A 12,642-nucleotide genomic window follows, 5' to 3' on the forward strand; every position below is an offset into this window, starting at 1 on the left:
AAGAGCAGAATTCAGTAGCTGTGACAAAGACTAAATGGCTTACAAAACCTAAAATATTTATGATCTGGACCTTTATGGACGAAGTTTGCCAACCTCTGGCCTAAATAATGCTCTTTTTAATTTTTATAAGATGAGAGATACCATTCGTGGAAAGTGAATTTGTCACTGACTCAGAAATGAATCAGTTGCAATTCAGGGCTTTTCTGCTGACCAGCCACTGTGGGCAAACACTGCATGAAAACTACCATCGACAAAAATTGCCAAGCCACAAAAGTCTGTACTAAATATACTGAGCTCTGTGTAATTCTGCTATGATTTACAATGTAACAAAGCCAAGAGATGTTAAAATTAAAGTTCTCCCAATACGGAATTTACATGTGCTCCACGAACTATTTGTGGCTAGGCATCAACAGTATTATTTTTACTACTAGACATACAGAAGCTAAACAAAGAACGACTAATTTCTTAAGGTCTGTAAGTAGGGTGTGCCCTTTTAAAAGTCATTCAGTTGTGTTTTCTTTAATAACAAATCATTGGTTTTGCAATTTATAAAACTGAGTCATTTAATCTGCCTATAATAAAGAAAATATAGTAATAATGTTAAGTGATTAAAATGCTTTTATGTAGACATTAATAAAATAAAAATGCTAAAATAAAAAAAAAGTTTTTTTGCTTATTTTGTTTTTTTAATATAAGCTCTACACCCAACATGGAGCTTGAACTCACAACCCTGACATCAAGAGTTGTCACATGCTCTACCAACTGAATTGACCAGGCACCCTGAGGAAAATACGGCTGTCAAACTATCTGAAAAATCAAAAGATGAGAAAACACTGATTAGAAGTATGTGACATTCTGCATCTAAATCCAGTCCATGCAGGTTCTCCTTCCAGAAGAATTCCAATCAATAAATGTAGAAGGAAAGAGGGAAATAAAAACTGTTAGGCAAATACCACAGTAAGATTTGTTGCAGACAACAGCCACTGATGGATGCAAGTATGAGTGGATAAAAGGTTGAGGGGAAACAGGATATTTACATAGTTTCAAAGTATCTCTAAGATACTTATTAATGTCAAAGAGAAAGATGGTAACTCTATAGGGAAAAATCAAGCAGACACTTCCTTACCCAAGTGATCAAATTCAATGTCACCATTAATAAAACTTATGACATCATGAACCCTGGATATGATGCTCTCAGAAGGGGACATCTGTTCCGTGGTATTCTTATAAAAAATGCAGAACCTCAATCTATTCATAAGAAAACTTCAGACTAACCCAAAATGAGAGACATTCTACAAACAAATGACCAATAGTCTTTAAAAGTGTCAAGATCATAAAAGGCAAGGACAGGCTGAGGAACTGTCACAGACTGGAGGCATTTAAGAGACGTGACAGATAAGTGCATGTGGGATCCTGAATAGGACGCTGGAACAGAAAAAAGACATTAGTGGAAAAGTTGGTGAAATCTGAATCAGATCTGTAGTTTAGTTAATAGCACTGTACCAATGCTAATTTCCTGGTTTTGACCATTGTTCTATGGTTATAGAACTTATTAATATCAGGTGAAGCTGGATTTCTAGGAATTCTCTCTATGGTTTTCTGTAACTCTTCTGGAAGTCTAAAATTAGTTTGGAATTAAAAAAATAAATCCAGGGGCACCTGGTTGGCTCAGTCAGTAGGGCATGTGACTCTTGATCTTAGAGTTGTAAGTTTGAGCCCTACATTGGGGGTAGAGATTACATTAAAATTTTTTTAAAAATAAAATCTTAAAAAATAAATCCAGTCATAACCTACTAAATGGGAGAAGTAACTGCAAATGATGTATCTGATAAGGGGTTAATATCCAAAATATATAAAGAACGTATACAACTCAATACTAAAGAAACTAAAACTGGGCAGCGAACCTGAACAGATGTTTTTCTGAAGAAGACATACAGGTGGCCAACAGATACATGAAAAGATGCTCGACATCACTCATCATCAGGGAAACGAAAATCAAAACCACCACCAAGATACCACCTCACACCTTTCAGAATGGCTAACATAAAAAAACACAAGAAACAACAAGTGTTGGCAAAGATGTGGAGAAAAAGGAACACTCATGCACTGTTGGCAGGAATGTAAACTGGTGCAGCCACAGTGGAAAATGGCATGGAGGTTCCTCAAAAAATTAAAATAGAATTACTATCGGATCCAATAATTCCCCCAAAGAAAACAAAAGCATGAATTCAAAAACATATATGCACCCTTATATTTATTGCAGCATTATTTAGAATAGCCAACATAGGGAAGCAGCCCAAGTGTCCATTGATAGATGGATGGATGAAGATGTGCTTTATATACACAATGGACTATTCCTCAGCCACCAGAAAGAATGAAATCTTGCCATTTGCAACAACATGGGATGGACCCAGAGAGTATAATGCTAAGTGAAGTAAGTCAGTCAGAGAAAGACAAATACCATACAATTTCACTCATATGTGGAATTTAAGAAACAAAAAGAAACAAAAAGAGACCAAAAAACAGACTCTTAAATATAAAGAACTGTGGCTGCCAGAGGGGAGGTGGTGGAAAAAAAGTCCAGCCTATGCTCTTGCAAAGGTTGTGTGGGTCTTTGGGAAGCTTTAAATGTAAAACTTATGCCTGATTTCACCACACTCTATGATATAACTGGAGAGCTTTCAGAGACCAAACTCCCCCACCCTGAACTCATTCCCCTCCCCCAGAGCCATTTTAAGGCCCCTGATTAAAGGGGCACTTTCCTTCCTCTTGAAGCATGACAGGATCAAACTCCCTGCAAGTTCCTACAGCAGCCCTTCACAGTGATATATTCTACTGCTGATTAACAACTACTTATAAAACACCTCCTATGTGACAGACCCTATGTTCAAGCCTGGGGTCAGAAAGAATATAAAATATTGTTCCTTTTTTCTAAGATCTTAGAGTCTCGTGGCAGGGGGATGAGGGTGGTGGGTAGGCCCAGATATGTACTCATGAATATGCACTGAGATATTTCAAGTATGCTTAGGTTTCAGGTATAGGACATGCGTGAGGTTAAAGGGAAAGTTCCCTGGCTTACACAGCTGGGTCAATTCCATCCGGGCTGAGGATGGGCAGAAGCAAAGTCTTCACAAAAGATGGAGCTTGAGAGAACAAGAAAAGTAGGTGTTTTGTAAGGTAAGGCATTCTAGCAGTCCAAGGAGCAGAAACAAAGACATCGACCTGGGAGGGAGGGAGAGGTGGGGAGATTACAACTGGAGAGAGAGAACCCCAGAGTTGTGTTTGTGGAGGGCCTTAGCTGCCATTTTGAAAAACATAGGCTTTGACTGGGTCCTGTACCAAAGGAGACGAAAGTACTACAAAGGACATCACTGGGCCAATGAAAAGTATTGGAATATATACGGTAGATTAGGTAAAAGTATTGCATCTGTATTAAATTTACTGAAGTTGATATCTGTCCTGTGGTTCTGTGGAAGAACATAGTCTTATTTTTAGAAAATATACCCTGAAGGATTTATAAGTAAAGGAGCATGATGTATGCAATTTATTCTCAACTGGGTAGAAGAAAAATATTGTGTATGTGTGTTGGCGGGGGGAATGGTGTGAGTGTAGAGAGAGAGGGAACAAATGGGGTAAAATGTTAACAATAGGTGAACTTGCGTAAAGGTATATGGGTATTCTTTGTATTAGTGTTGCAAGTTTTCTGTATGTTTGAAATTATTCTACATTAGAAGTTTAGAAAGTTCTCCTCAGAATGGTAGAGCAAGTGAATCTTTAAGAAGATACATATTGCAAACATTTTATTTCAGCTTAAGACACACAAGTGTAGATTTATTCAATAAAACTTAATATTAGAACACTATTGGGGTGCCTGGGTGGCACAGTCGTTAAGTGTATGCCTTCGGCTCAGGTCATGATCCCAGCGTTCTGGGATCGAGCCCCACATCGGGCTCCCTGCTCACGGGGAAGCCTGCTTCTCCCTCCCCCACTCCCCCTGCTTATGTTCCCTCTCTTGCTGTCTCTCTCTCTGTCAAATAAATAAATAAAATCTTTAAAACAACAACAACAACAACACTGTCATACATCATGGCTGCGTCTCAACACAACACAGAAGTACTTGAACCACAACATAAACAATTTTTGACTCTGCGTTTGTTTTCCCTTTTTCTTCTTTTTCATATTTACCTCCATCTCTATTTTTTATTTTACAAGATTTTATTTATTTATTTGGCAGAGAGAGAGAGAGCACAAGCAGGGGGAGGGACAGAGGGAGAGGGAGAAGCAGGCTTCCTACTGAGCAGAGAGGCCGACGCAGGGCTTGATCCCAGGACCCCAAGACCATGACCTGAGCCAAAGGCAGATGCTTAATCAACTGAGCCACCCAGGTGCCCCAAGGTTTTTTGCTTTTGTTTTTTTAACTTAAGAATAACATGATCAGATTCGCATTTTGTAATCCAGCTGATTAGAATATTTTTCTTAATGTTCAACTAAAACTTGCCTGTTCTAATTTAAGCTAATTTCTTCATGCTTCGTTTTTTTTTTTCAGATATAAAGAAACTATCCCACAAAAATGTGTTTGTACATGAAATTAGTAATCACATGTGTGTCTCTCAGCCTTCTGCTTTAATTATGCAACCTTTCCTCATAGGACCTTTTCCCACTCCTTTAATTATCTTTGGCATTCATCTCTGAATCCTCACAAACATCTCCATCCCTGTGATGAGCTGTGGTGACCAACCTTAATAATGATGTACATTCCAGTAGCATATGGGCTCTCCCCCACTTTTTTTTTTGCAATGGCATTATATTACTGATTCATATCTATAAATTATTAATCCTAGAAGCCTTTCTTTGGTAGGTAATAGCCCACTACTTCCTCATCCAATTAAATTGTGTAATTGGGACAACGCTGCTAGATTATCATTGAGAAAGCCATTTGTGAAAGAATTAGGAACTTTAGTGAAGTCAAGGTACAGTGAGTCATTCATTTAACACACTGTCACCCTCACAACTTCTCCTTGTTACAGTCTGTCATATTATCATAGCACAAAATTCAATTACTCTAGCAGCATTGGACTCTCACCATGCCATGATAGCTGCTTTTTAATCTTACATTATTTCAGGTGATTACATAGTGATTGTACAATGGATCGACTGGTGTCTCTTTGGGCACTGATGTCAGGTTGAGAGCGTACAATTTTATTGAACCTTTACTGAGATGCTAAGTATCATGCAAAGCTTTTGGGGCACGCTATGAATTAGGTAAGGGTCCTTCCTTAAATAACTCACAACTGACACGATCACGAAAAATGCAGAAAGTACTATGAGAATATGGTAGAGAGAGCAACCGACTCTTGGGTGGAGGGAGGGATCTGACAATCCTTCAGAGAAGAAGCAGTACTGAGGTTCTGAAGAATGAGCAAGGTTTTATTATACAGAAAAGGGAGAGAAAGGAATTATAGATGGAGGAAACTATGTGCAAAAGATTGGTGGTACAGGACCTTGGTGTGTTCATGAGACGGCCAATGCCCAGTGGTTCTATCCCTGGCTGAACATTAGAATCCCCTTTTAACAAATACTGATGCCCAGGCCTCACCTCTAAGGGTCAGGTCAGGGGTGGGGAAATGAGTTTCAGTAGTTAAGAAAGCTTTCCAGGTGACTCTAATGTGCAACCAGGCTGTGAAGTATGGGGCTAAGGCATAAAGACCATTAGGGCAGTAAGGAAATGGCAGGAAATGCCTAGAAAGTCAGGGTGGGGCCCAGTTGAGAAGGGGTTATATTTGTCATGGAGGAGTTTGGTCTTACCTTGCAGACAGGAGCTCTCCAGGGCTTTTAAGTAGAGAAATGGCAGGAGGAAGATTGCTTTGGAGACCACACAGATGTTAGGATAGACAGACTAGAGGCAGAGAGACGAGTTTGGAGCGTTGGCAGGAGTCCACATGATACGTGTTGAAGGCCTGAACAAAGGACCTGGATGGGATGACTCTCTGATACGGGAGACACAGGTTCAGAATATGGAATGTGTGTACATGTGACTTGGACAAGGTGCGGAGATGATGGGTTCTGCTTTCTAAGGTGTAGGATTTGACGTATGTACAAAACCTCTCATTGGAGATGCTCAGATGCTCAGGAGACAGTACAAGTAGTTCTAACGTTTATTTTTTCCAAAGATAATGCATTATTGGAGCTCTTATTAGGAGCACAGCATTCAGACAAGGTTGATACATTGCACAACTCTGGTCATTTCAACTTTGGGTGACAAACTTCAAGAGAGACATTAAAGAACATAACAAAGGGCCTAAATAAAAGTAGCTGAAGAAAAAATACTTGAAGTAAAAGAGAATTGGGGAGCCACGATCATTGTTTCAAGTGTACAGAGGGGCGTAAGAAAGAAGGATTAGTTGTACCATGTCTGGATCCAGAGAGCAGGACCCTGACCACTGTCTGAGCCTACTGGTCCCTATTCTAGTGAATTATTTCCCATACTCAAAAAATGCAGTGGTATTATTCAAATTAGCATTACATAAGAAGCATCGGTCCACCCACGGTCAGTTCTGAGCACATCCCAGCAGGAAGTGGTTAAATACATTTGAGATCAGCATTTTCAGTTGTTCGCCATTTTTGTGGTGGCCCAAATATGATGACTCATGTCATAATCTGAAACTGAACAAAACCTCACTGCTGCTCCGGGAAAACAACAGGGCAATGGACAATGCACTAGAAAAAAGAAGGGAGAGGCAGCGGATGCTTTTGCTGATCCACCCAATAGCAGCGCTGCCCTTCTTGCTTAATTTTCAAAACCCTGATTTTATTCAGGATCCAACATAATCAGGGATGGCAGCCACCTCCCACAGCCCCAGGGCATGAACTCTGATCAGTCTATGCCAAGCAAAGCATTTCCACTTGCCATTGAAATCTATGTGGGAATGGGTCTATGGCTCTCACTCGTAAGATGGAAAGGAAAGTGAGCTGGGAAGGGAAAAAGAAAGGCTTCTGAGAAGGACTCTCCTCCCTGATAAATACAGCTGACAAAGAGGTTGCTCTATGTTTCTGCCTTAAACATGGTTGCATAAAACTGTCGTAATTAGGGCTGAGACAGCCTTTTAGTGACTATGAGACATCAACTCTAACCATGAGAATCCTGTCTGCAGAGAATGGATAAAACGAAAGAAAGAGTATGAGTCTGTGATGATCACGTTGGGCTGCTGCACGATCTCTGAAAATACTAGCCTTAGATTTGTCGTTATATGATCTAACTAAAGGTCTTTGTTCCTGAAGCCAATGTTAGATATTCCATTGAGTATGGCTGAAAGCATTCTGGATACAGTAGACTAAGGCTACTCTGATTTAAGAGATAAAATACAAAATTCTATCTATATAGGAGATGATAGCTCAATCTATCAATCGATTGAACTTCTGTAGCTAGCATGGTTTTGAAGACTGAAAGAGGAATATAGGTGGAGAAAAATTAGAAGGTAATTCTGTTAGCCTAAGGTTCATTTTCCATCCATGATCTGCTTCCATTTCGGAAAAAAAAATGACTACAAATCTTGGGTGAAACAAGGATGAGTGTCCAAAATGGCCCCGGGTGTCACTCAGGGTTGCCTAGACAACTAGCCAACTGGGACTGGGCTTCCTTCTCCCCAAGATTTATCCAAACCCACCTTCTCTTGGGCCTTGAAGGTCCCTCCATGGTAGGCAGATGGTCTTCCCAGACAAGGACTCTACAGATGGCACCTAAACCCAGATTCTGCAGATCCTCTGAAAATGGCCCAACAGACAAGACTGCTCTGATGCCCACGTGGGACCCAGTCTATGTGCTGCTGATAGTAAAACTTACCACACGGAACAAGGGAGTTTAAGTTAAAGGCAACCAAGGAAATCATAGAACTCTCAGTCTGAGTTTTAAGAAGAAAGCAGTTTCAGCATACTAATGACTATTTGTACTACACTCCTCTTTGATGCTTGAGAGACATTTACATCTACAGAGTCAGTTCTTTAAAAAAAGCAAACATCAAATGTGTAAAATGCATATGTGAAATAAAAAGTTGGGTACTGCAGGGTATTTTATTAACTCACTGTTTTGGAATGCTCGTTTAGAACAAAAGCCACTAAGCTAAACTAGGCTCTTAACTGTAGCTAACTCAAGTCTCAACTCAGCATAAAAACAAACCAGTCGTATCATTCTGGTTCCTCTCAAGCCCCTCTTGTCAGCTCCTCTCCACAACACTGTGTCTGTAAGTCATTCTATTGAGATCTCAGTACATAAACAGAAGACAGTTTCTACTTTTGGGTTCTTTACAATTGGTAAAATTTTACAATTATTACAATTTGGTAAAAAGCAAAGTAGTCTTTTCCATGGTTGTGCGGTATACCCACATTCATGTTGCACAATACAGAAATATGTGAAATATATATATATTTATAGAAGTATACAAATATTTAAGGGCACCTGGGTGGCGCAGTCTTGGTTTTGGCTCAGGTCATGATCTCAGGGTCCCGGTATCGAGCCCCACATTGGGCTCCACACTCAGCACAGAGTCTGCTTAAGACTGTCCCTCCCTCTCCCTCTGCCCTCCCCCCCAACTCCTCCTCTTTCTCTCTCAAATAAATAAATAAATCTTTTAAAAAATTATATGAATATTTATTTCAGATATACAGGAATATCTGAACTATGCTCAAAAAATTGAAGTATCCACAACATATCACACAAGTGAAAAATTATGCACAAGGCACTATGCTCAGTTCTGAGACACAAGATCCGAAGAGCTGAAGGAGGTGGACCTGGCCTCTAGGACCTTCACATCTAGCTAGGGAGGTGGAACATATACAATGACCAGGAGACCCGGCAGGTGAGGTAGGTTCCTGGGAGGGGTGGAGACCATGAGGATACGATGGGTGCCCAAGTAAAGAGAAGTCACTTTGTGAACCACTGGCTAGGAATCTCTAGGCTTTTGGGCCACCTATCTCTAAATAATAGCTAATTTCTCTTGCTGAGGACATGCCATTTACCCATATAAAAAGTTTTCCTTACCTGCTATAGTAGTTTCCCAAGGCTGCTGTAACAAACTACCATAAACCTGGTGGCTTCAGGCAACAGAAATTTATTCTCTTACAATTCTGGAGGTCAGAGTCCAATACAGGGCTTCTCAATGGGCTGAGATCAAGGTGTGGGCGCTTCCTTCAGAGGCTCTAGGGGGAAATCCCTTCCTTGTCTCTTCCAGCTTCTGGTGGCTGCTGGCATTCCCTGGCCCTGGCCACATCACTGCAGTGTCTGCCTCTGGGGTCCCATGGCCTTTCTTCCGGGTGGTGTCAAATCTCCCTCTGCTTCTCTCTTATAAGAACTTGTATTTGCATTTAGGGCCCACACAGATAATCGAGGGTACTCTCCTCACCTCAAATCCCTTAAACCCCAAATCACATCTGCAGTCTATTTTGCCATACGAGGTAACATTCATAGGTTCCGGGGACCTGATATCTTTGGGGGATATTATTTAGCCTACTACTCTCCAACGTAAGTCCCAAAGACTTTCAATCAGCTGAATCACGGAGCGATGCTTTTCATTCACTCAAAGCTGAGTGTTTTAGGAATGTTATCAGAAGTCTGTGCTTACTTGCCCAATGAACAAGGGGATTCCTCTCTGAAAGACAGAGAGGATTTCTAATTTTGCACAGTGGACAAGACTTCACAATTCTGGCTGAAACCCTGAATATATGACATTAGCATATGGAGATCCCACACAGTGAGGACCAGGGGTAGCAAACCAGCAGCCTGAGAACTGAATTCAGAGGTGTGCTTTGAGTCTATATTTAAAAATAGGGACTCTCATATAAAAATGAGATTTGGGGCTTCTCTGGAAAAACCGAAGACCTAGTAACATGAGCTCCTTAGCCTTCGATGGTAATAAAAAGCCAGAGAAACGTCACCATCCTTTTAGAATGAGCAAGGGTCTCCAGGCTCATCACGGTCCCCATCCTGCCTGTTGTCCCTAAAATGGATACCATATGGTATCCAATGTTGCCAATATTTTTAGTTGTCATTTATTTTTGTACCTTCACACCACTTGTTTTACTGAAAGAAAAATATTTCTCTGTTCCTGGACCTCCATCAAAAGTGACAAAGTAAAAGACCGCCTGAAAAACCGCTCCTGTTTGGAGAAAAACTGGAGAAGAAAAAATTGTTCTGTTTTTTTGTTTTGTTTTGTTTTGTTTTTTAAAGAGAAGAGCAATTCCTTTACTGTTTCACAAGCACATACCCAGCTTCTCTGAATCTTCTGTATTTCTTCCTCTGCCTCCGACAGCATTTGAATTCGCAGCTCGTGGTACAGACTGCCTGAGAAGGGAACGGAATTCAGCAGCCCATCCTTTCTTGGGAATTAGCTAACCAGATGATGGGCAGTACTCTAAATACTGCTCTGATTCCAAGAATTAACTTGGATAAAGCACTCACCAGAATTAATCCACACTTAGCCTCCAAATACATCAAATAAGCCCAAAGGAAAGTGATGATGATAATTTAAATACTTGGTATGTGTACAGTACTATTACAAGTGCTTTGCATATATTAATTTATTCAATTCTCAATACTCCACCAGTAGGCACTATTACTATCCCTATCTTACAGATAAGGAAACTGAGGCACAAGGAACTTGTCCATGGTACTGTGATCACCAACCCGCCTCCCCCCAATTTTCTAGATAAGGAAACTGAGACACAAGTGGCTTGCCCAAGGTTATATAACTAATAGGTGATAGAACTGAGATAGGAACCCAGGCTGACTGCACCCAACTCAAAAGAAAGGTTGCAAAAGATCCAAAGATCATGAAACCTTTTGAGGATTTGAGAACGAGAGGAACTGGAAGTACTTTGTAGCTCAAAGTCCAAATATGGAAACCAGTGATGTGGCCATGTTCTAGTTGGCCTCGTTCTGTAATAAAACATCAGGGAACCCAGCAGGGACCTCCCCAGCACCGACTGTCTACAATGGAGGCAAAGTGAATGCAGACAAAGAGGGACTGGGTCCCAGTTTCAACTCAAATGCATCGTCACATAGACTGATCTCACAGGCTTGTTGACTGCTTTTAAATAGCAAATGATGCAGTTGTTTGAATGCCTTCACCTGTCCTGTGGAACAATCACCATTCCTTGATTTTTGTGTGGTTTTTTTTTTAAAGGAAAAGTTTTTATTTTTATATTATTATTTTTTTGAACTTATTTTTTTTTTAAAGTAATTTGTACACCAAACCTGGGACTTGAACTCAAGACCCCAAGATCAAGAGTCAGATGTCCCACTCACTAAGCCGGCTAGGAGCCCCCTCCTTGGGTTTTTAATACTGGGTATGAGGTGTCAGCCTTTGCCTTTATCAAGGGACCCACCCAGGATGGAAAGACTCTTGGGCAAAGACTATTGTTGGGATCATTTAGTGCTCTTTTTAAAGAAGCTCTTTTTAACTCAAACAGTAAAGTTTTTCTGTGACTCTGTCACATAGTGTAGATGGTCCCAAACCATTATTCTGGCAAAAACTGAGATGCTCTTGACACACCCATTTTTTGGTAACACATCCCGTCTTTTGATGAACATTAAACAGAAGTCTTTTTCCCATGATGCTACTTGATGCAGGCCCAATATGTTCTGGGTCCAATTTCTTGGTTTTCCTTTATAGGATACATAACAGAGTATATAGAGAGATTGGGATGTAAAATATACATCATTTGTAAGATAGCAGTTTGATCACTTAAATCGGTCCTCTCAGGATTTGCTCGGTCTCGTCCAGACCACATGGGTAGGACCATAGGCACCAACCCCTGTGACTCGGAGTACCTCTTGGTCCTTGGGTTTACTTTCTGTGCAATCGGGACATTGGACTTGATGAAGTGAGGTGGTTTCCCGCTCTAATGATCTGTGGCCCTGGGACTCTGTGTCAGGACTCAAGTAAGTGTTGTCTAAAAAAAAAAAAATGGACCAGTGTTTCCACTTTCCCCGTCACATGCACAAAAGCTAGCAAAGAGAAGGTAGTAGCCCAGAGCGACCCTGTACGCTACACATCTCTCTGTTACAGGGGACAGTGCCCCGCTGACTCAGCCAGGCCCCCAGATCAGAATCTACTCCTTCTCTTCCCTTAGTTCAGCTCAAACATCACCTCAAGAGCCTCCCGTCCCACAAGAGGCCAGCTAACAGCTCTCTCCCCCAGCCACCATAGCACCCTGTCCCCACCTCACTGCCAGCCCTTCCCTGGGGTCAGTGACACGCAGGCCTGCCCTCAGCATTGGCAGGACACTCACTGTGCTTCCTTCATCTCTGTGCCCTTGCACCTCACATTCCACTTGCACACTGTAGGAACTCATTGTTCCCATGGTCAAGATTTGAATTTAGTCTTTGCTCTTTATTTCCCGTACCACCCTTGGTAAGTATATCCCAACATAGAGCTATTTCCTCACATGCAACGTAACGATCACCAAATTGTTTGACCTGATCTGAAATGCTCTGAAATTCTAAAATGGAAGAATAGTAAATGCCATAGAAAGGCTGACGCAGGCAGGCCGCCGGGGCCCTCCCACCCTAACACCAGAACTACTGCATCTCAGGGAATCACAGAAAGTCCTCTTCAACATGATCAGCTCAGGCCTTTGGCCTTTGGGCAA

General features: G+C 41.2%; 1 protein-coding gene across 3 annotated transcripts in view; it reads right to left on the reverse strand.

The window, feature by feature from the left end:
- The window catches only part of CILK1 (ciliogenesis associated kinase 1), a 56,519-nt gene that overhangs the window by 36,635 nt on the left and 7,242 nt on the right, over positions 1 to 12,642 (reverse strand). Inside the window, exon 2 of one of the 3 annotated variants that reach the window (XM_034647937.1) lies at positions 10,257 to 10,333. The exons of the other annotated variants lie outside the window; for them this stretch is intronic. The gene's annotated coding sequence lies outside the window, so the exon portion shown is untranslated. The remainder of the gene's footprint in view (positions 1 to 10,256; positions 10,334 to 12,642) is intronic. 3 annotated transcript variants of the gene reach the window in all.

The sequence above is a fragment of the Ailuropoda melanoleuca genome, chromosome 19, assembly GCF_002007445.2.
Source record: "Ailuropoda melanoleuca isolate Jingjing chromosome 19, ASM200744v2, whole genome shotgun sequence".
NCBI classification, from domain to species: Eukaryota; Metazoa; Chordata; class Mammalia; order Carnivora; family Ursidae; genus Ailuropoda; species Ailuropoda melanoleuca.